A 23137-nucleotide genomic window follows, 5' to 3' on the forward strand; every position below is an offset into this window, starting at 1 on the left:
ACCGTCGTCCCACTCACCTTCATCCCCCAATACAACCATCCCTCCTTTCTTCTCCTCTGCCTCCACTGCCTCCTCTACATCCTTGCCAATAACCTTCAAAAAATTAAATTACAATATTAAGACATTGATTATATTCTTAATATTATTTAATTACATTTATTACCATTTCTTGCTTCTTCCCTCTATCCAACTTCAACTTCACCATCACTCTAACCACCTCTTCCTTCCCCCATGCACGGATGCGTGCCACTCCGGTTCTTTCATAAGCCGGCACTGCCTCACAGCCCGACCAAAAATCGAACAGTGCAACCTGCATTTATAATAAAATTAGAATTTTTATAAAAACACAAAAAAGTGATTCAACTCATTTACCTCTAAGATTGCTATGCACCCTTTGAGGTATCTCTGGCTGCCCTTTTTAAAGGTGATAATTGATTCAATCAATCTCGAATGGATATATTCAGCCCAATTGAATTCACCCTTCAAGCCTTCATCGCAAATGAGCTTCATATATTCCTTGTTCGTTGACGTATCACCCGTTGGACAAAGAAATATACCGACAAGGTACAATAGAACTCGGGCCTTCAGCTCATCCCCCAAGTAAGATCCACTTTTGATATCCTCTTCAACTTCAGTATATGTCACCTTATGATTCAAACCATATTTGGAGGCAAGTGCTTTCCAGTTCTTACTCCTACAGACTTCTATAACACTTTTGCCTTTGTTTTGTACCCCCAATACGGCTGCAGCAGTCGATACCCCTAGAGGGAATGAATAATCACCATACTTAGCCATACATTGACTGACGTCAAATTGTGCCATCAAGGATCGACACAATTCCCTCCGAATAGGTCGATCCCTTACTCCGATCAACGATCCAAAACCTATTTCTCCCAGCACATTCAACTGACCCTTCTCCTTAAGGTGTTTAATTAATAAATTCACCCTTTTAATGCTGCATCTTGTCGACACTTCCTACATTTTTTAACAATATATAATGTTATAGTTCTTATATATTTTGTATCAACGTATTTACAAGTTTAATGAATACCTTATTTTCATGTGCTTTCCTCCGTTCTTTGTATTCTTTACTATCATTCCTTGACTGTGTGATGTTTCCTTTTCAGCATCACTCATTGAATTCCATTTGGACCTCACATCTTTTTTCACCTAATATTAAACATAAACGTTTCTTAATCAATACATTAACACTAAATACTAATACTACTCAATGTCAATTTCATTTTACATACCGAACCGCTCTGTGTGCCATCTCCCTTCATCCTTTTGCATTCGGTCATACTGTTAACATTTAAAATTTGTAATCAATTTAAAGTTTATCGATACTTTAATCCAATTACCATTTCAACAATAATAACAAAAAGACATTGATACTTACTAGAAGTACATATATCCACCCTTTGGTTGCTTTTGAGTCTCGGCCTCAATTTCAAAGTCATCTGCTCCACCAACAATTTTCCAACCCATTGACTCCATTTTTCCTTCATATATCAGTTTACGCAAATCAAATTATTTTGTTACATACACTTTTCAATATACAAATATAGATAACTACTCTTGTGGTAAAACGGTTTTCTTCAAAAGAATTTGAATGGCCACACCAAAATGTGTCGGCACATTTATACAACCTATAATATCATTTTCTACCTATAATATTTAATAAAAGTATCGACATTTATATTTTTCCTTGAATATCTATTTCTACCTGCAATCGGTCCCAAATGCTTCCTTACTCCAAAACCCCAAACAACACATAAAAAACCCTATCGCGATTACTGTAATAATAAAAAATTAGGGTTTCGACAACATACTTTTCGATTCGACTGCAGCAACAAACAAACAAACTTCGCTTTAGAAACGCCTTCTGAAATGCAGCAACAATTACTCTTCGATTTCAAAAACTCGTCCGTTCTATCTATTTTCAGAGGATATTTAGCTTATATTTTCATCGGATATGTTATTTATATTTAATCGATACAAATACAAAAGTGTCGATACTTTTATGTCAGGTGTCGATACTTTCGAAAGGATAATTACCTATTTCTTTGAAAGTGTCGATAATTTATTACACGTACTTACGAAAGTATCGACACTTTTAATATATCCGGTATCATTTTACCGTTTTTATCATTTTGATACCGGTTTTATCATATTTTTACCTGTTATATCGTTGTGGATCGATATTTTTTTTAAAGTATCGACACATTATAGGCGCTATAACTGCTTCTCTTTTAAATTCACAAAGTGTCGATCCTTATATAACGTATCGACACTTTTAAATTTACCGGTTTTATCATTTTGTTACCGGTTTTATCATATTTTTACCTGGTATATCGTTTTGGATCGATATATTTTTTAAAAGTATCGACACTTTTTAGGATTTAAAACTGCTTTTAAAGTTATGTAATTTATGTTTCAATTTATTTAATAGTGTTTCATGTTTTCCACCTACAATATTAATTTAATAATTTAATTTACACAAAATTTTATTTGATTGTTTTGATATTTTATAAAATATTATTTAGCATTTAAATTTAACAATATTAACCAAATATAATAATAAATATGTTTTCAACAGTGAAATAAGTATGGACACTTTTATAAAAATGATATATACTTTTTTGAAAGTTATGTAATTTATGTTTCAAATTTTTTAATAGTGTTTCATGTTTTCCACCTACAATATTAATTTAATAATTTCATTTACACAAAAAATTATTTGATTGTTTTGATATTTTATAAAATATTATTTAGATTTTAAATTTAACAATATTAACTAAAGATAATAATAAATATATTTTCACAGTGAAATAAGTATGGACACTTTTATAAAAAGGATAGATAATTTACAATATAACAAGTAAAAATATGACAAAACCAGATTCATTATGACAAAACCGGTAAAATTTACTTGATATGTTAAACGTATGGACACTTTTATAAAAAGGATAGATACTTACCGATAACCAAAGTTTACCGGTTACCAAATTTTTTAATAGTTTTTCATATTTTCTACCTAAAACATTATTAGTTGTCAACATAATAGGTACCGCTAAACCGAATTTATTAAATACATTTTAATGTATCCGGTAATGCTGTATATTAACCGTATATTAACCCGCCTTTCCTGAGACATCCCCCAGTGCCACGCAGAACCAATGGAAACAAACTTTTTCTGGCTGCTTTTTATTCACTTTAATTTCGGCTCCTCAATATTATTTTCAGAAATACTGCTAAGGTGATCATTGTCTGTATAATTATATTGTAACACACATTTTCGTCCTACTACAATTCAAACTCTTAAAAATAGGATAAAATTTTTGCTAGGATTCAAACTCCTAAAAATAGGATAGAGTTCTACTAAGATTTAAATTACTAAAGATAGGATCCACAAGCACTATAAATAGTCATTATAACTCATCATTGTATCACACGATTTACACACAAAACATAAAGGAAAACACGGGAAGATACAAAGACAAAACTATTGTAAAGGATTCGAAAAGGAAATAAAAGGTAGCATTTTCTTTTTTTCTTTCTTTTGCATGTGCACGTTATTTTTCTTGAGATTTGGTTCGAATAACACAAAATGTGGGTTGCGCCGATGACCAAAATGGGTGGGGTTTCGAAGTTTCGAACCTAGATCTACCCCGAGGCTTATTTTTAAAAACCGGTTTGATTTTCGATTAAAGAAGGGGAAGAGCTTTTTAAAAATCTATATTAGTCCATTTATTTATTATATGGATATTTTATTCATTTATTTTTATTATTCATGTTATTATTATTATATGTATATATATATATATATATATTTAATTATTTTTATTTATTTTTTACTATATTTTATTATTATTATATATATATATATATATATATATATATATTTCTTTAATATTTACTTATAAGTCTAATATTACTATATATATTGTAATTATCTTTATCTAGTCGTATATATTTTTTATACTTTTAATAGTTTATTTATATACTTATTATTAAAAATATATATTCTTATTATTTTATTTGATTATTTCTTTATTTATATAATATCTTATAACTTTATATATTTATATTATTTTTTATTATTTTCGTTTTTTTCATTATTATTATATTATTATTTGTTTTAAAAAAACCTTGTGTCTTTATCATTATTATTATTAAACATTATATTATATACTACTAACCTAGAGGGCCTATTTTTTTGTCTTATTGCTTACTAAAGCCCCCTACTTTCGGTGAATTGGGAGGGTAGCTTTTCTATTTTTAAGTATTTGTTGTATATATATAGCTTATTTATTTTATTAATACTTTGATATATATATATATATTTATATTTTTTCCTTTTTTCAAATATTACTATATATAATTATTACTTTACTATTTTTTTTTCTTATCTTACTTATTTATTTTATTTTCCCCTTGTATCTTATTTGTTTTCTTTACCTTGTTTATCTAACACATTTCTCGATTTTTTTTAAAGGATATTTTCAAATCAATTAAGGGTAAGTAATTAGGATCGAAACTTTACCTTTTAATTTAACTTGTTATTTTTCTTAATTAAGACAACTGAAAATTATGTAGTACCGAAAGGGCGGTTCAAGGGTGCTAATCCTTCCTTGACCGTAACCGACTCCCGAGCCCGACATATTTCTGGTAAGACGCAGATCAGGTAAGAAATAGGGTATCCGATCAACCCATTTATTTTTAAATAAATGATCGGTGGCGACTTCAATCCACAATTTTCTAAGTCGAAGCCCAATTCCGGGGCCCAACTGAAAGACGGTTGCGACAGCTTGGCGACTTCGCTGGGGACGGTAAGTGAGTCAGGCTAAGGTAATTTCCAATTGTCTTTTTAACGAAAAAGGTAAGTTTAAATTTTAAGGTAATATTTCGATCCTTTTTACTTACTTTTGATTATTTTCGAGTAAATAGTTGGACTAATCGTTTTTTCATGATTTCAGCCTTCAAAGTTTTCTTTTTTTCATCTAAAGGCTCTATACCCGAGCTCTGAACCCGTTTTAAGTGGGGGTGAAAGCGACGCCTTCGTGTGAATTTATTCATCGTATGGGCCTAGCAAGTAACATTCGGGATTCATATACCTTATGCCTTCGTGTGAATTTATTCTCCGTATGGGCATAAGGGAATGTTTCCTCTCGAGTTTAACTTAGTCCATAGAAGCTTGTGATGGGTTTAGGACTAAGGGTCTGGTAAGCCCAAGGGGGCACCGACAAGGAGAACTCGAGTACCTTTTTTTAGAACCTAAACCCGGAGACTACAAGGAGTTAGGGCCCACCCCAAAACCTCGTTTTAAACCCTAGGATGCCGAAATTATTTTTTGCTTTACTTTCTGTTCAAAAACATGTGAACTATAAATTTATGCGGTTAGGACTTGTTCAAAATCAACTTGCGGGATAGAGATCATGTCCGGGTAGGAATAATAAGCATGTGGGGTAGATATCATGTGGGGGTAGGACTTTTATTTTCATGATTGCTTTGATTATTATCTTTACCTTACTAACTCTTTTCATTTTTTTCCTCTCTTTTATTTTATTTCCATCATCTGCATCATTCAAAAGAGGTGTTGATAAAAAAAAACGTGTTCGTTAACAATAAATAATCTGCATTAATGGACAAAGGTGTTGTAATACAAGAGACTAAGAACCCCGAGGTACGACTATGGTCCGAGAAGACTAAGAAAGAAAAGGGAGACAACCTTCAAGAAAGCTATGTGTCAGAGCTGGTTAGCTACGCATCTATCAGCCTAAAATAGAACAATGTGCAGGAGCTTCAAGATATCTGGGACAGTTGGAAGAATGATCCGAAATAGAAGTTCAGCCAATGGTACGGTGACATTGTACTTTTACTTCACGTTAGGATTGATGAGCCCTTGATTAGAGCCATGGTCCAATTCTGGAACCCGGGATACAGTTGTTTCACTTTTAACTGGGAGGACATGGTGCCTACTATCGAAGAATACACTACACTGCTACACTGTGAAAACATCAAACTAGGGCGAGTCTACGTTAAGCACACCAAAAGTCAGCCTTTCAAGAGTACACTGGCCAGAGTCGCGGGAGTAGACGAGAAATGGATAATTGATTGGACTCATCACTAATGCAGAGGATAAAAGAACTTGAGGCTGAGCGCTATTAGTGGAAGTTGGATGCCGATTCTCAGAAAGATAAAGCAGACAAACTGGAAAAGGAACAAAAAAGAGTTTGTTTCGAGCTCGAAGACTTAAGAAAGGGGTATCAAGATACTGTCAAAGATAACTCCAAGTTGAAAATGTCCTCCGAGTACTGGAAAGATGAAGCTCACAGCCTGAAAAGAAAGTTTGAGGGGCCTGATGAGAGAGCCTGGAAGGAAAAGATGAAGATTGCTCAGAGACGCTTAGCAGATAGTCAACATCAAAACCAACACTTGAGAATCCAGATGACTGATCTGGAGAAACAGCATGAGAGAGATGGCAAAAAAATAGATGAGTTAGAAGATATCATAGATGGATTCAAAAAGCAAGCAGCCGAGCTTCAGATAGTGCCCTTTGATAGAGGTCTACAGTGACGTTTCCGTTGGGAGCAAGCACAACAAAGGGTGAAGGCCAGAGACGCAACCATCCGAGACTTCCTAGATCAAGTACAGAAGGTAGCCCGTCATCTTCATGGCCTGGCAAGGGAAGCCGGAGTGGTTCGACAAGGTATTCAACCAGTAACGGATGAAGGCAGAAGACTTGTCAATCTACTAGAAGCTATTCAGGGTTTAGAGGATTTAATCCGAGTGTACCTTTGATTGTTTTTATGTCTCTTACAAGATAAGATATTTTTGTCTGAATAAAGATTATTTATAATAATGAACACTTTTTCTGGATCAGTGCCTCTAAGTTGCATACATCATGCATTGCATATTTTGCATTCTATATCTCATGTTTATTTCTATATTTTCCATGTTTTTACATTCGTATTAACAAACAGAACATGTCTCAGAAAGCGAAAGAGAAAACATCAAGTCTACCACTACAGACATTAAATACGCATCATCCGCATAATACCCGAGCAAAGAAGAGACAAATGGAGGCTAGAATGGAAAAACTCGAGGAGAACATGACGAGACTGCAAAAAGAATTGGAAGACAGGTTGGCTCAAAATAGTAAAAGCACCTTGGAGTCCATCAAGAAGAACCAGGAGTCATTGGTCGATCAAATTGTGGCCAAGTTATCTGGATTACAGCAAGCTAGTGTAGTAGAGGGAGGTTCCTCCGGAGGGGTAATCATATCACCAACCCCACAGGTGGTTATCTCACCCGAGATCATACCAACACCACAAGAGAACTCTTCTGCTGTCAAAAGAAAAGCACCATCTATTGTAAAGGTGCAAACTTCCACAACTAATCTTGATAATCGTCCAGATGATTACGGTATCCCGAATTTCGATGAAGATGACAAAGCGAAGAAGATAGAAGAGAAGATCAGGATGCTAGAAGATCGAATGAAGTTGGTCCAGGGGGATCATGACTATTATGGAGTGGACGCAAGAGAGCTGAGCCTAGTTCCAGATTTGGTGCTTCCGCCAAAATTTAAAGTTCCTGAGTTTGAAAATTTTGATGGAAACAGCTGCCCATCTTCCCATATCACTATGTTCTGTCGGAAGATGACAGGATATGGAGGGAATGACCAACTCCTGATCCACTGTTTTCAGGAGAGCCTGTCCGGTTCTGCTGTCCGTTGGTACAACCAGCTCAGCCGAACTCATATCAAAACATGGAAAGACTTAGCCAAGTCCTTCCTGGACAATATAAACATATCAACGATATGAGACCAGACCGGGTTATGCTACAGAGTTTGGAAAAGAAGCACAATGAAAGTTTCCGACAATACGCACATCGTTGGAGGGATTTGTCTGTCCAAGTTCATCCACCCTTGGATGAAAATGAAACTAAAAAGCTGTTTTTACAGACCCTGAAGGCACCTTACTTCGGGCACCTGGTGGCAATTACATCGGGAACTTTCTCAGATCTAGTTATGGCTAGTGAGATGATCGAGCTAGCTATAAAACAAGGAAAAATTGAGGGAGATATCAACAATGTCAGTACCTACAACGCCAACAAAGGTGTTACAGTCTCAAGTCCAAAAAACTGTTGCAGTTGTATCGTCTAGTACTTCTAAACAAACTCAGAAAGGACCAAGGAAAGAAAAGATTTGCATCAGTCCAATCCCAATGACATATGAGGAGTTACTCCCAACGCTAGTTGAGAAAAATCTTGTGACTCTAGTTCAATCCAAACCTAGAGAGGCCCCATATCCTGAAGGTCATGATATTAACGCCGTATGCAGCTATCATATTGGGAGCTCAGGGCACACCACTGAGAATTGTGGGGCATTGAAACGTAAGGTCCAAGATCTGATCGATTCAGGGGCATTCACTTTCAATATGTAATGGGGCATTCTGATCGAGAGTCATATGGGGCATCCATTAGGAATTTTATTGCATTATCAAGTATATTATCTTGTTTGAACTTGTTTTTCTTTCGTACTTCTTATGCGTGAACATTTTAAGTCACTTGACGTTTAAACATTTTAAATAAAATGCTTCCTTCTTAGGAGATGAGCAAATTTTAATCTTGAATTCCTTGAATATCACCTCAATTAAAAACTGTTTAATAATTGAGGTTGTAAATCTTTGACAAATGACAAGATTGAACCCTGCAAAACAAAGACCCCTTAGTCCTAATTTAAAAGATACATCAGACTACATATTTTTCTCTTACCGAGCTAAGTTTTCTCTTATCATGAAGAGTCCATCCAAGGTTTGGTATTCAGACACGTATTAAGAGCGAACAGAATAGGGCAACTAGCACATGAGATTGCAAAACTAATTGGTTTATACCCTTATTTATGATGTTCAGGGATGATAATGATCTTCACAGATGGAATAGTCGAGTAAGCAAATCTAGTTTAGGTCAGTTGTTTGGAAATTAAACTCTAAAGATGAGATCCCTTGACTTTCAAAAACACTTAGACTATAACAGGTTCTTCTTGACAATCTTAATAAATTAAATCCGTAAAGCTGAGCTATTCCACTAAGGCAATTGGTTATAGAGGAAACTCGAAAGCCCTGGCTTTATGAATATATTATGTTCAAACTATGACACTGCTCGGACACTTGGCAATTCAGTGTTTGCTCCACTGCTTTTGTCAGGCCAAAGACTTTGTGATGAGATGAACCCTTCAGTGATTTGTCCCTCTAAAGCTGAGCTATTCCACTAAGGCAATTGGTTATAGAGGAAACTCGAAAGCCCTGGCTTTATGAATAGATTATGTTCAAACTATGACACTGCTCGGACACTTGGCAATTCGGTGTTTGCTCCACTGCTTTTGTCAGGCCAAAGACTTTGTGATGACTTCAGTGATTTGTCCCTCTAAAGCTGAGTTATTCCACTAAGGCAATTGGTTATAGAGGAAACTCGAAAGCCCTGTCTTTATGAATAGATTACATTCAAATCATGACATTGCTCGGACAATTGGTAATTCGGTGTTTGCTCCACTGCTTTTTTCAGGTCAAAGACTGTGTGATGAGATGAACCCTTCAGTTAAACCTGATAAAAGTGATTATAAGCTGTCCCTCTAAAGCAATTTGTTGAACGCCCTGACTTTATGGATTCGGCTAGCCAGACAATGGCAAAATAAATCAAATTCATCTAAAAAGAAATTTTCGGTAATAATAGACTAAGGGAGTTGAGAAACACCTGTTATAGTCAAATTCACACGAGCACTCAAGAATTTCATTTTTTAGACCAATATTTCTGCACTACCTTTGTTAGAAGAGCTTATGAAACTTGAACAAATGGAAGATTTCAGAGAACTGTAACAGAAGTGTTCTGAAAGGTCTAGTCATTGATTATGCTAGTTGTGTCATTTTGTTCGCCTCTGATCAAAATACCAAATCAAGAAAGAGGGGCATGCCATGATCTTCACGATAACCAAATCGATAAAACAAACCCACCTCTAGACCAACTTTTCGATCTTGATATTTGTCAAAGATTTGTAGCTATCAAAGATTAAAAGAGTGTTTGATTCTTTTGATATCCAATGAACTCATGTTTTATGATTTGCTTCAATTGTGAAACCTAGAAAGAGGTAACTTTTTCAAAAGTTCTTTTTGATATTTTTCAAAATTTTGAAAATTCGAAAGAAGAAAAGCATTTTCAAACAACATAAGTTCTCTGGAAGCATATCTTGGAATTCAACAAATATCGCTCCGAAGCTCAAGATCGAAACAGAGGCAAAGGAAACCATCTTTGGGGCAAAATTTAATAAGGGAAGGAAAATTTGTCTTGAGGTCTGCAAGAGTACACCCTGGTGGAAATGAAGACAAATTAAGTCAGAATGAAGACTGCACACGCATCCATTCCCCTCACATCTCAACATATACATCAACACGTACATACATGACGCATGAAATTTGCATCTTTGAATTCATCATCATGAGCAATAAAAACCTTGATTTTTCCTCCCTTGAGGGTAAATTCAACAGCAAATAAATTTCATTTGGGCATACATCAAGCATACATCATCAGGATAGTTACATCCATATACATTTTACAGATCTTTCAGGAGAAGATGAGATTAAAAGCCAACTTGACAGATTGAAAGATCGACATTCATCTCCAGATTCAACATTTCCAATATAAACTTTGTCTCACTTAAGACAGTCTCATTTAATGCAGATGATTATCTCACTCAAATTTTTTTTCTTAAAACATACTTTGTCTCACTTGAGACTGTTTTTCTCGAAAGAAGATTTATTTCACTCAAGATTGTTTTTCTTAAAACAAGATTTGTCTCGCTTGAGACCGTTTTCACTCGAAAAAAGGCATTTCATTTCACTCAAGGCTGTTTTTTTTAAGAAGATTTTATCTTGCTTGAGATAGTTTCCCTCGAAACAGAAAATTTCGTCTCCCTTGAGACAATTTCTCTTGAAAACATTTCCCTTGAAATTAATTTTTTCTCTCCTGAGATAGTTTCCCTCGAAACAGAAAATTTTGTCTCCCTTGAGACAGTTTCTCTTGAAACATAAACATTGAAAACATTTCCCTTGAAATGATTTTTTTTTCTCTCTTGAGATAGTTTCCCTCGAAACAGAAAATTTTGTCTCCCTTGAGACAGTTTCTCTTGAAACATAAACATTGAAAACATTTCCCTTGAAATGAATTTTATCTCGCTTGAGATAGTTTCCCTTGAAACGAATTTTGTCTCCCTTGAGACAGTTTCTCTCCAAACATAAACTTTGAAAACAATTTAATGAAATCTTTGAATATGTTTTCCTTCAAATAAATTTTGTCTCCCTTGAGACAGTTTCTCTTGAAACGACACAATTTGCTCGAGAATAGATTTCAACTTCACGACGAAGGATGTCTAGCTCAAAGCCAAACATCCACGATTTCAACTCCACGACGGAGGATATCGTGACACACGAGACAACACAAGTTCAACTTCACAACGAAGGGACGGCTGGTTGTGAACAAACAACTTCTCAATTTCAGAGCCAATTTCAACTTCACAACGAAGGATATTGGACTCCAGACAACGCAAGTTCAACTTCACGACGAAGGGACCGCTGCTTGTCAACAACAACTTCTCAATTTCAGAGCCAATTTCAACTTCACAACGAAGGATATTGGACTTCAGACAACGCAAGTTCAACTTCACAATGAAAGGACCGCTGCTTGTCAACAACAACTTCCCAATCTCAGAGCCAATTTCAACTTCACAACGAAGGATATTGGACTCCAGACAACGCAAGTTCAACTTCACGACGAAGGGACCGCTGCTTGTCAACAATAACTTCCCAATCTCAGAGCCAATTTCAACTTCACAACGAAGGATATTGGACTCCAGACAACGCAAGTTCAACTCCACGACGAAGGGACCGCTGCTTGTCAAAAAAATTTCATTCAGAGTCAATTTCAACTTCACAGCGAAGGATATTGGACTCGAGACAACACAAGTTCAACTTCACAACGAAGGGACGGCTGGTTGTCAACAAATAATTTCCCGGTTCCAGAGCCAATTTCAACTTCACGACGGAGGATATTGGACTCGGAACAATGCTACTTACTTGGATTTCAACTTCACGACGAAGGATATCCAACTCAAAGAAGGATTATCTACCTTCAAAATTGTCGAGTTCGACTCCATTCAGCTCGATGACACATCAATCGCACTACTTTTCGGTTGCAGTCGAGGTTTTCAAGTCGAGAAGATGACCTGGGTTAGCCGTGCCTTAGTGACAAACAACCATTTTCAAACAACATAGCTTAAGTCAAGAAAAAGCTATCTGTCAATGAAGATTTCTGAGTTCGATTCCGATCCAAGGTCTTTAAACCGAGAAGAAGACCGAAGGGTAACGGGAAGCCACGTGCTGATTCAAATTCCGAACTACGGCTTCAATTTCATATCATTTCAAGATGAACTCGACTTCACGATGGAGGAGTCATCCGTAACTCAATTCGACAGGGAGTTATTGAAACACCAGAGTTAATTTTCAACTCCACTGAACGAAAAATGTGTCTTTTAATCTTTGCCCTATCCCCGTTACACGACTATGGGCAAAGAGGGGCAGCTGTCAACACACATTTTCGTCCTACTAGGATTCAAACTCCTAAAAATAGGATAAACTTTTGCTAGGATTCAAACTCCTAAAAATAGGATAGAGTTCTACTAAGATTTAAATTTCTAAAGATATGATCCACAAGCACTATAAATAGCCATTGTAACTCACCATTGTAACACACGATTTACACACAAAACATAGAGGAAAGCACGAGAAGATACAAAGGCAAAACTATTGTAAAGGATTCGAAAAGGAAATAAAAGGTAGCATTTTCTTTTTTCTTTCTTTTGCATGTGCACGTTATTTTTCTTGAGATTTGGTTCGAATAACCCAAAACGTGGGTTGCGCCGATGACCAAAATGGGTGGGGTTTCGAAGTTTCGAACCTAGATCTACCCCGAGGCTTATTTTTAAAAACCGGTTTGATTTTCGGTTAAAGAAGGGGAAGAACTTTTTTAAAAATCTATATTTGTCCCTTTATTTATTATATAGATATTTTATTCATTTATTTTTATTATTCATGTTATTATTATTATATGTATATATATATATATTAAATTATTTTCATTTATTTTTTTACTATATTTTATTATTATATATATATATATTTCTTTAATATTTTACTTATAAGTCTAATATTACTATATATATATTGTAATTATCTTTATCTAGTCGTATATATTTTTTATACTTTTAATAGTTTATTTATATACCTATTATTAAATATATATATATTCTTAATTATTTTTATTTGATTATTTCTTTATTTATGTAATATATCTTATAACTTTATATATTTATATTATTTTTTATTATTTTCGTTTTTTTTCATTATTATTATATTATTATTTTTTTTAAAAAAAACTTTGTGTCTTTATCATTATTATTATTAAACATTATATTATATACTACTAACCTAGAGGGCCCATTTTTTTGTCTTATTTCTTACTAAAGCCCCCCACTTTTGGTGAATTGGGAGGGTAACTTTTCTATTTTTAAGTATTTGGTGTATATATATAGCTTATTTATTTTATTAATACTTTGATATATATATATATATTTATTTATATTTTTTTTCCTTTTTTCAAATATTACTATATATAATTATTACTTTACTATTTTTTTTCTTATCTTACTTATTTATTTTATTTATTTTATTTTCCCTTGTATCTTATTTGTTTTCTTTACCTTGTTTATCTAATACATTTCTCGATTTTTTTAAAGGATATTTTCAAATCAATCAAGGGTAAGTAATTAGGATCGAAACTTTACCTTTTAATTTAACTTGTTATTTTTCTTAATTAAGACAACTGGAAATTACGTAGTACCGAAAGGGCGGTTCAAGGGTGCTAATCCTTCCTTGACCGTAACCGACTCCCGAGCCCGACATATTTCTGGTAAGACGCAGATCAGGTAAGAAATAGGGTATCCGATCAACCCATTTATTTTTAAATAAATGATCGGTGGCGACTCCAATCCACATTTTTCTAAGTCGAAGCCCAATTCCGGGGCCCAACTGAAAGACCGTTGCGACATATATATAACAATTATTAAAATACTGCCTTCTTTCTTATATAAAAATATAATACTTATTTAATTTTTTAATTACATTAAAATAATGATCATCGGTTTCTTAAAATAATTTAAGAATATACGATAAGTTAAGGATAAAGTATGAAAATGATCTTTGAATTATAGGATGTTGTTTTTGTTGAGTTTTTCAACTATTAAAAGTTACAAAATGATCACTCAGCTATTCACATGTTCTAAACTCGTCTTTTTTTTTTATAAAAAAAAAACTGATGTTCGCCTAACCTAGGTTAGACCTGTACAGGCTTGTACGTTAACTTATTGATTGAAATATTGTAAACTTATATTTTAATGATGCTTACTGGCATCGTCGCTGCTTTCAAGCATTGATTCAACAACATAATATAAACAGAGACTCGATCCACAAAATACAACTCAAATAGTTCTAGATCATATTTTATCGTATCTAGACGAGCAAGTTAATGTTTAGCTCAGATGGCAACAAATTTTTCTAACAAAACATTATAAGTTTGGAACGTATGAATAAATAGATGATTATTTTGGAACTTTCAATAGTTATGGTAATCAACAAATCGACGTCTTATAGTTAAGGGATCATTTTGTAACTTTCAAGTAATCGAAGACTCAATAAAATAATATCCTGTAATTGAGGGACCATTTGTGTACTTTAAAAACATATTATCTTAGTATAGTCACTACTATATTAAAGCAAATATTATATTAATTGAATTAGTATTTAAATACTCATAATCAAATAAAATTTTAAGGGTTGATTATAAAATTTTCAAATAATGGTTTAATTCAAACATCTTATTTGAATACACATAAAAAGTATATATTATTATCGTGAATAACTAGGCTTACATTAATTAATAAAGCTATTGGTCTGCATCACTGAATTTTCAAAAATGGTTGCCTGAAAGGAAATGTTCAACTACCTAATTATATCTTCTTTCCCCCCGCCGAAGGTAACGTGTAGCTATCATTATCATAATTTGATAATATAATGACACATACACTCACTCCAGATTCATAAATACAATTAACATGCTATACTAATATAAACTAGAGTTATTTTAAAAGAAGCTATTGCTACATGGACTATGGCAAAGCAAATGGGATTTTCAGGCTGCGAACAGACGGGGGAAAGGAGGGTAGCTTTAATATACGGCCACTCTATCGAAAATATTATTATTTTTGAACATTTTTAGTGAAACACTATATAAAACATTATTTTTCATCGAAAATGTCATTTTCGCTAATTAATTTCCGGTAGAATCTAATATTAACATTTCTGGTAAAAAAAAATAATGTTTTATGTAGCACTTTACCGAAAATGTTAAATATTTTAAGTAACGTCTAATATTAACATTTTCGGTAGAAAAAAAATGTTTTAGGTAGCGCTTTACCGAAAATATTAAAAAAAAACAATGTTTCCGATAACACATTTTCTTAGTCGTAAAATTACCGTACCTGAGACATCCCGGGAAAGGAAGACTATAAGTTGACTGACGGATTTTTTGGTCTTCTCAGAACATCCTTGCATGTGAGGGTTCTTTGTGGGTGGTTTGGATCAAGGACTATGCTTTGAAGGACCAGGATTACTGGTCTGCTGGATGTAAGTCGTATCAAAGCTGGATCCTGAAGAAGTTGATCAAGTTTTGAGAGGAGAGGCTAAGGCTCCTTTTGCAGGTGGAGTGAACTAAATGAACACTACAAGAAAATATACCTTTAATGACATACGCTAATTTATGACTTGCAAAAAATGTATCATAAAAAAAATGTCATGTTTCTTAAAATCTGAACGATTTATGACTTACAATAATGTGTGTCATATTTAATAGTCATAATCCAAAATTTTAGCAAACACACAGAGTATATTTTTCATTGTGTGTCATCTCTAAAAGTCGTCTTTTAATATCCCCTATTATTTTCATCCTTTCCCGCTTCTAGTCCTCCTCAATAATCAGTTCACACTAAACCCATGTTTCCCTTTTTCTCTTTGCATCAGTTCACGCACACATGCTTCCCCCTTTTTCTCTTTGCATTTCGATTAGCACAGCAAAATCTGCACTCTCACAAGGCCTCTCGGTCGATCCACTGGTTTAATATAAAGTTTGATTATTTTCGCTTTCTTTGATTCCTCTATCCCTAGACCTATTGTTGATTCAACGAAAAAGTTCAAAGAAAACCCTAGACCTCTGCAAGCTCGGCTCTTGTTTCCTACAAATCCAGCACTTCGTTTCATGAATCAAAGGTCAAAATTTTCTCCCTTTTGCCTTTGACTTGGAAGCATCTCCATAATCGAAATTTCACCTTTTTCCCATTATTTTTTACGTTTCATTTCTACTTGAAATTGTTTCAGGTTCTTAAAAATGACTCAAGATGTGGAGATGAAAGAACAACAACTCCTTACAATTTCGTTACTTCATCTTCTCCATCCACTTTGCACCGTAAGCTCACTCCATCTATGCATCTATAACACCCATTCCTCCTCTCGCACGTATATTTTTTATGTCTGGTGGTAGAACTTTGATTTGCTATTTTCTAATGTTTCTGAACTAGGAACTTGTGGGATTTCTCGAATTTGAATAAATTCATCTTGGTTTATGTTAGATTTGAAGGAAATTGCGTCTCTGATAGAGATCGATGCATATGACTGTGAAGCTCGTCGTATTTTGCGGGCTATAAGACTTACTATGGCTTTAAGAAGGAAGTTGAAGCCGTCTATGTTGTCCTCATTCCTCACTTTCACCCTTAGCCTTGGATCCGAGGCCCTTACTCGTCTTTCTTCATACCTTCCTAAGGTAGACTTTTGATGGGGCATTGCAATATTCAGCTATCATGTGGAATAATTTCTTTTTGTTTTTAGTTTTCTCTTATGCTAGACTAGATGTATTGGTTAATTAGAAGAATTGAAAATCAGACTTGACTAGCTCGTCACCTTCACCAGTTTAGTAGGAAATGGTTGCTAGTCAAGTTCCTCTCGTCTACCTTCATGTTCACCTTAGAAATATTTTTGTGTACAAAGACAGTAAAATGATCTTAACGTATTTAGTCTTGCGTTGATTGTTCTTTTAATATTCCAATTGTTGAATTTGTTTAAGGAAAATGAGCATGAGATGGAAGTTGATACTGCAACCTCAGTTGCTCAGCCTCCTACTAAGCTTTCCCTGCTAGAGCTAGAAATCTACTGCTACTTGCTTTTCTTGATATTTCTGATTGATCAACAAAAATACGATGAGGTACATTAGCAAATGACTTCATCAGGATGTTTCCTATTTCTTTGTACATAATGTTATCTCGTTTCAGGCGAAGGCATGCTCATATGCAAACATTGCTTGGCTGAAGAATCTGAATAGGAGAACCCTCGATATCCTAGCTGCGAGGTTGTGCTTTTATTATTCTCTTTGCTATGAACTCACGGGTACCCTTGCTGAAATTAGGAGGTAAGCTATACCTTATTCAAATTTGACTTATCGTATGTTGTCTTTAGTATATATTCTGATGCGTGTTTTATTTTATGGAAATCTCAGTATGTATGTTTCTAGAATACATGATCAAAAGTACTATGTGATATTCTAGGTCTAATTAGCATATCTTTAATTGACAATAATCTTCTAGCCCTGCACTAGATTGCAACATTGCGCCATGACGAGCTGGATATGGTAAATTTTCAAATATTTGAGCAATTATATCTTTGATGTGTTAGGGTGTTATATATAACTGTTTTTATCATGTATGAAACGCTTCTTAACCTGCTACTTCGCAATTTCCTTCATTATAATTTATATGACCAAGCTGAGAAACTGAGATCAAAGGAACCCAGATTTGAAGCTCATTCAAACCAACAGGCAAGTCATAATCTTAGTTAACTTTTTATCTTTGAACAGTAAATAATAAAGTAACCCATGGGCTGAGAATAACGCTCACTTCATTTCATCCAATTGAGTTGTATTTTTATGGTTATTAAATGGTTTCCTGGAGGTTTGGCATGGTTACCTTTATGGTTGTAGCTTTAGAAACTTACAGTTAGCTTTTTATCATATTAGAAAGGTTATCCTCTGTAGTTTTGCCAGTACCTCTTTTACTTGGGAAAGATTAGGACAATCCAATTGGAGTACGCAGATGCCAAAGAGTGTCTCCTCCAAGCTTCTAGGAAAGCCCATGTCACAGCACTTGGTTTCCGGGTTCAATGTAACAAATGGGCCATTATTGTTCGATTACTACTAGGAGAAATCCCCGAGAGGATTGTTTTTATGCAGAAAGGCATGGAGAAGGCATTGAGGCCCTACTTTGAATTGACAATGTGAGTAAAAAGAGTTTTTCATACTTAAATTTTCTTTTCATTCTATATGTAGAAAATCGAGTCTGATATTAGAAGCATGTCTTTCTGGAAAGAAAATGGAGAGAATCGTGTGTGTATATCTTCATGTTATTATTCAAATATTGGATTGTTGTTATTTAAATATGATTTTAGCACAAAAAACAAAGGGTTATTCCAATATGATTTTAAATATGTTATTATTCAAATATTCGAAGCATTACAGATCGATTGTCTCTAAGAAAGGACAATAACATCGTCCTAGTGCCATATAATCATGGGTTTGTTTTTTCATTTGTTTTTTCATTTGATTATCAATATATTTTAGTAACTTAATTTGGTTTTTGGTTTTTATAGAAGACATTGGGTGTTGGCGGTGATAGATATTAAAGCAACAAGTTGTTATTACCTTGATTCCTTGGGGCCCACCAATGCCAATCAGCAGTTGAAGCAGATTATTGATGTGTAAGTAACATAAATTATCGAAACATTATAGTATATTCTTTGATATATTTCATCAATTTTTATAGGGCAATGATATTGTACACTGCTCAAAGTGGATCTAACAAAAGGGTTAGCCTCAATTGGATCAATGTTTTGGTGAGGATTTCGATCGATCATTCCTTGTTTGAATTGCAGCTTTTATTTTGACTAATCGTTTATTGTAAACTGTTTGTAGTGTCCCCGTCAGTCGGGAGGTACCAAGTGTGGATATTATGTTTGTAAGTTTATGAAAGAGATAGTCGAGAACGGACTTGAAGTGCTGGTCAATAAGAATGTAAGCAAACTTTTCTAATACACATTTGTCATATCATACATACACATTAGTCATACAACTATCATATGGACTTCAAGTAGGATGCTATTATAAACAAATTAATGCAAGTACTTGTTAGCAAGACTGAAAACTGTGAATTCGAGCCATGATAATATATATAATTTATATGAGAAGTTTTACTAATTAAATGTGTAAAATTTATTTTTACATATGCTTCAAAGAATGCATATATAAAATTGGTCATTTTAGTACTCTTTGATAGTTATGTACTTTACTTTAAATAAGTATAAATTATATACTTATTTTATATTTTTTACTTAGGTTGGCGATGGGAAAGAAGAATACACAAATCATGACATTGATGTTATTAGTAAAGAATGGGTATCTTATGTGGCAAACTTTATTATGCCGTGATATTTTTTATCGACATATGATTACAATATTTTTGATAACTTAATGTTAATATATTGTATGTAAATGGATTGCTTATATATATATATATATATATATATATATATATATATATATATATATATATATATAAAATTTACGATACACAATCACGACACACGAATGTGTGTTATTTTCATTTATGACGGGGGCTTCAATGACGCGCAATGTGCGTCATAAATGTGCGTTATAAATGCATGTCATAAATGCGCGTATATATTTATGACACACAGTTGCGTGTCATCTGAGATTTATGACGGTGACTTCAATAACGTGCATTTGTGTGTCATCTGCACCCATAGATGACGTGCAATGCACGTCATTAAAGGGGTTTTTTTTCTAATAGTGGAAGGTAAATTGTATATGGATTTGGGAGAGTATAAGGCATAAGAGGGAGAAAGTTACTTGGCAGAAGATAATTTGGCTTCCTTTGCATGTTCCTAAGCTCTCCATTGTGTCTTGGATGCCCATTCTTGAAAGGCTCCCTACGAAGGATAGGCTTGCTCAAATGCTTGTAGTGTTTGGGACAAAGTTATGCAGAATTGCAAGTTGCCTTGTAGGCTAAGGGGTTGGGAGGAGAACTTAGAGTGGGTGGTTTGTAAGTTGAAAGGTAAATCCTTAATTGTGTGTATTTTGAAGATTACTTGGACTAGCTTCTTGTATTATATATGGGAGGAGCATAATTTCAAACTCTTTAGTGGAATTGAGCGTCTTCAGAGGTTGTGTATGGGAAAGTTAAAGACATTGTGTGCTCTAAGTTGCATGGCTGCAGCATGGATAAACATGATAGTGTGAATTTACAACTTCGTGTAAATTGGGTAGGGGTGTTCAAATTTTCGAACTAATTCGGTTAACCAACTAAACCGAATTAGTTCGGTTAATTCGGTCGGCCACCGAATTAGTTCGGTTGGTTAAAGGTTAAGAATATTTTTAGAATTCGATTAACGGTTAATTCGGTTCGAAATCGGTTAATCAACCGAATTAACTGAAATTAAATTTAAAATATTAAATATATTATATATAACATATGAGCTCCCAAACCATTTAAAACTAATTAATAATTTAAGATTCAATAACTTGTAAACCTAAATCAATATTAATTAATTAAAAAAATTTATAGAAAATTTTTATTTTATAATTATATATTATTTAAATTAATTGTAAACTGTTTTTTTGAATTAAAAATATTAAAAATATTCTATATAACATATGGGCTCAGCCCAAACCATTTAAAACCCAATTAATAATTTAAGATCTAATAACTTTTAAACCTAAATCAATATTAATTAATTAAAAAATTTATATAAATTTTTTATTTTATAATTATATATTATTTAAATTAATTATAAACTTTTTTTTGAATTAAAAAATATTTAATTTTTATATGAATTAGAAAATTTTAAAAATTTTCGGTTAATTCGAAAATTAACCGAATTAACCGAAATTTATTCGGTTCGGTTAACATTTTCGAAAAAAAATTCGATTCGATAAACAGTTAAAAAAAAGTTTGATTACTTCGGTTAATGGTAATTCGGTTCGGTCGGCCACCAAATGAACAACCCTGAAACTGGGGATTAATGTGAGGACCCTAACTAGGAGTGCCTTTGTTTTGATGCTGTCTTATGATTTTCTTTGGATATGTTTCTTTCGTTATTCTGTTTGGGGTTTTAGACTCCTTGTTTATGTTTGTTTTATTCGCGATTGGTGTACTGTTGCAGTAGCTGCATTCTTTTGGATTTGAATAGAATTTACTTATCTAAAAAAGATAATGAAGCTAATATTTGTTATAAACGTTTCTTATAAATGAAATAAAATGTTTTATATAAAAAAAATTTAATCAAAATTTATTTAATAAATAATCATAAATGAGTGAAAGATATTTATATTTAAATCTATTAATTTAGTGTCTAATCATTTTCTTTTCTTTATATAGAAAAAATGAATTGTTCGAAAATAAAATTGAGACTTAATGTATTAACCAAGACTAAATCGATATTTTTTGGCAATACACCACGTACTTAATCAAACTTTTAAATATAATAATACATATATAGATAAGAAATAAATTAAGCTGAGGTAAATGCATTTTACAGTCCCTTAAAATGGTATTTTAAATACATTGTTTGAAAATAATAATGATAATCTATTCTTTCGTTCTTATATTATCTAAATGAGGAGGCTATTCGCATTTTCATTGGGTTCACCTCATCGATCAGGTTGAGGTCCACACGCCAAGAAAACCATAACCCTCTAAGAATATATAATGTGAAACGTACGTAATTGACCTTCAATTATGCATGCATCTATATGTTATATACAGCCAAAAGTAACCCCATTCTCTGTTGCTTGTATTTGAAAAATCACTGTTCGTTCCTTCAGGGTTGTTGTACTACTAGACAACATAGTCTTCTTCTCTTCGTTACTGTTATAATAATCTGAAAACCAGTAAAATTTAAAAGCTCCGTTGGAGAATTGGTAAGAAATTGTATACTATTTACCTCTACTAGTTAAAACCGTATTGTCATGCAGAGTTTCAAATCGTAGTCGCGGTCGTGTTTTCGATCATTTGAAGTTTATCGTGACTGTAGCCGTCACGGGCGTTATTGTGAGTGTAGCGGGTAACTCGGACGGCGGCAAAACTATTTTATCACGGACGAAATCGCGGTCGTCAAACGTTTTTTTAAACCCTGTTGTCATGTACATTCATCCCTAACAAGTTGTAACATTAAAATAAAAAAAATGTTATTCTTTTTGAATTTATATTAAAATAGTTGCATCTGATGTACGTATGTTATTAATAAACTAAAAAACTTAGAGTATATATAATTTTATAATTCACGCATTATAATTATAAGAAACAAACGGATCGTGGTTGCTCCATCACTTTCCTCTATTTTATATTCTATACGAGCTGGAGAAAAATGCATGTATATTCTGAAAAAGACTGGATATCGCGTGAAAGTAAGTCAGAGATCTTCTGTACCTCATTTCACAGGTGCAGGAGTGTACACTAGGGTTTTTTAGGGCTACAAGGTTACCATTTTTTATGACTGAAGAAATTAATTATGAGAACCATCTATACGATACATGCAAATTTAATACTATTAGTCTTCATAAACTCAAATCTCGAGAAGTAGGACACTGGAAACATGGTGAGTAAACAAAAAATAAAACCGAGTTTAATGACAAGTTTTCAACTTCACATGGGATGATCAGGATCAGTAGATGTTATTTGTCTCCCTTCCACACGTTCCTCTCCTTATTATAAGCTTAGTCAAACCCTAAGCCGTATTACCCGCACGTGTGACGATCAATGATGGATCTTGTCCAGCGTCTCCTCCCCCGAAATCCACCTCTTAGCTTTCTACTCTACGACTAATAATCTTTTTTATTAGAAAGAAAAGAACAAATC

The 23137-nt window shown here is 33.5% G+C and overlaps 1 pseudogene; it reads left to right on the plus strand.

Annotated features, from left to right (window-relative positions):
• Positions 1 to 16548: 16548 nt before the first annotated feature.
• Positions 16549 to 18966, plus strand: LOC120113480 (annotated as a pseudogene).
• Positions 18967 to 23137: the final 4171 nt, after the last annotated feature.

This window comes from Hibiscus syriacus, unplaced genomic scaffold, assembly GCF_006381635.1.
Source record: "Hibiscus syriacus cultivar Baekdansim isolate YM2019G1 unplaced genomic scaffold, ASM638163v2 tig00110209_pilon, whole genome shotgun sequence".
Lineage (NCBI taxonomy): Eukaryota > Viridiplantae > Streptophyta > Magnoliopsida > Malvales > Malvaceae > Hibiscus > Hibiscus syriacus.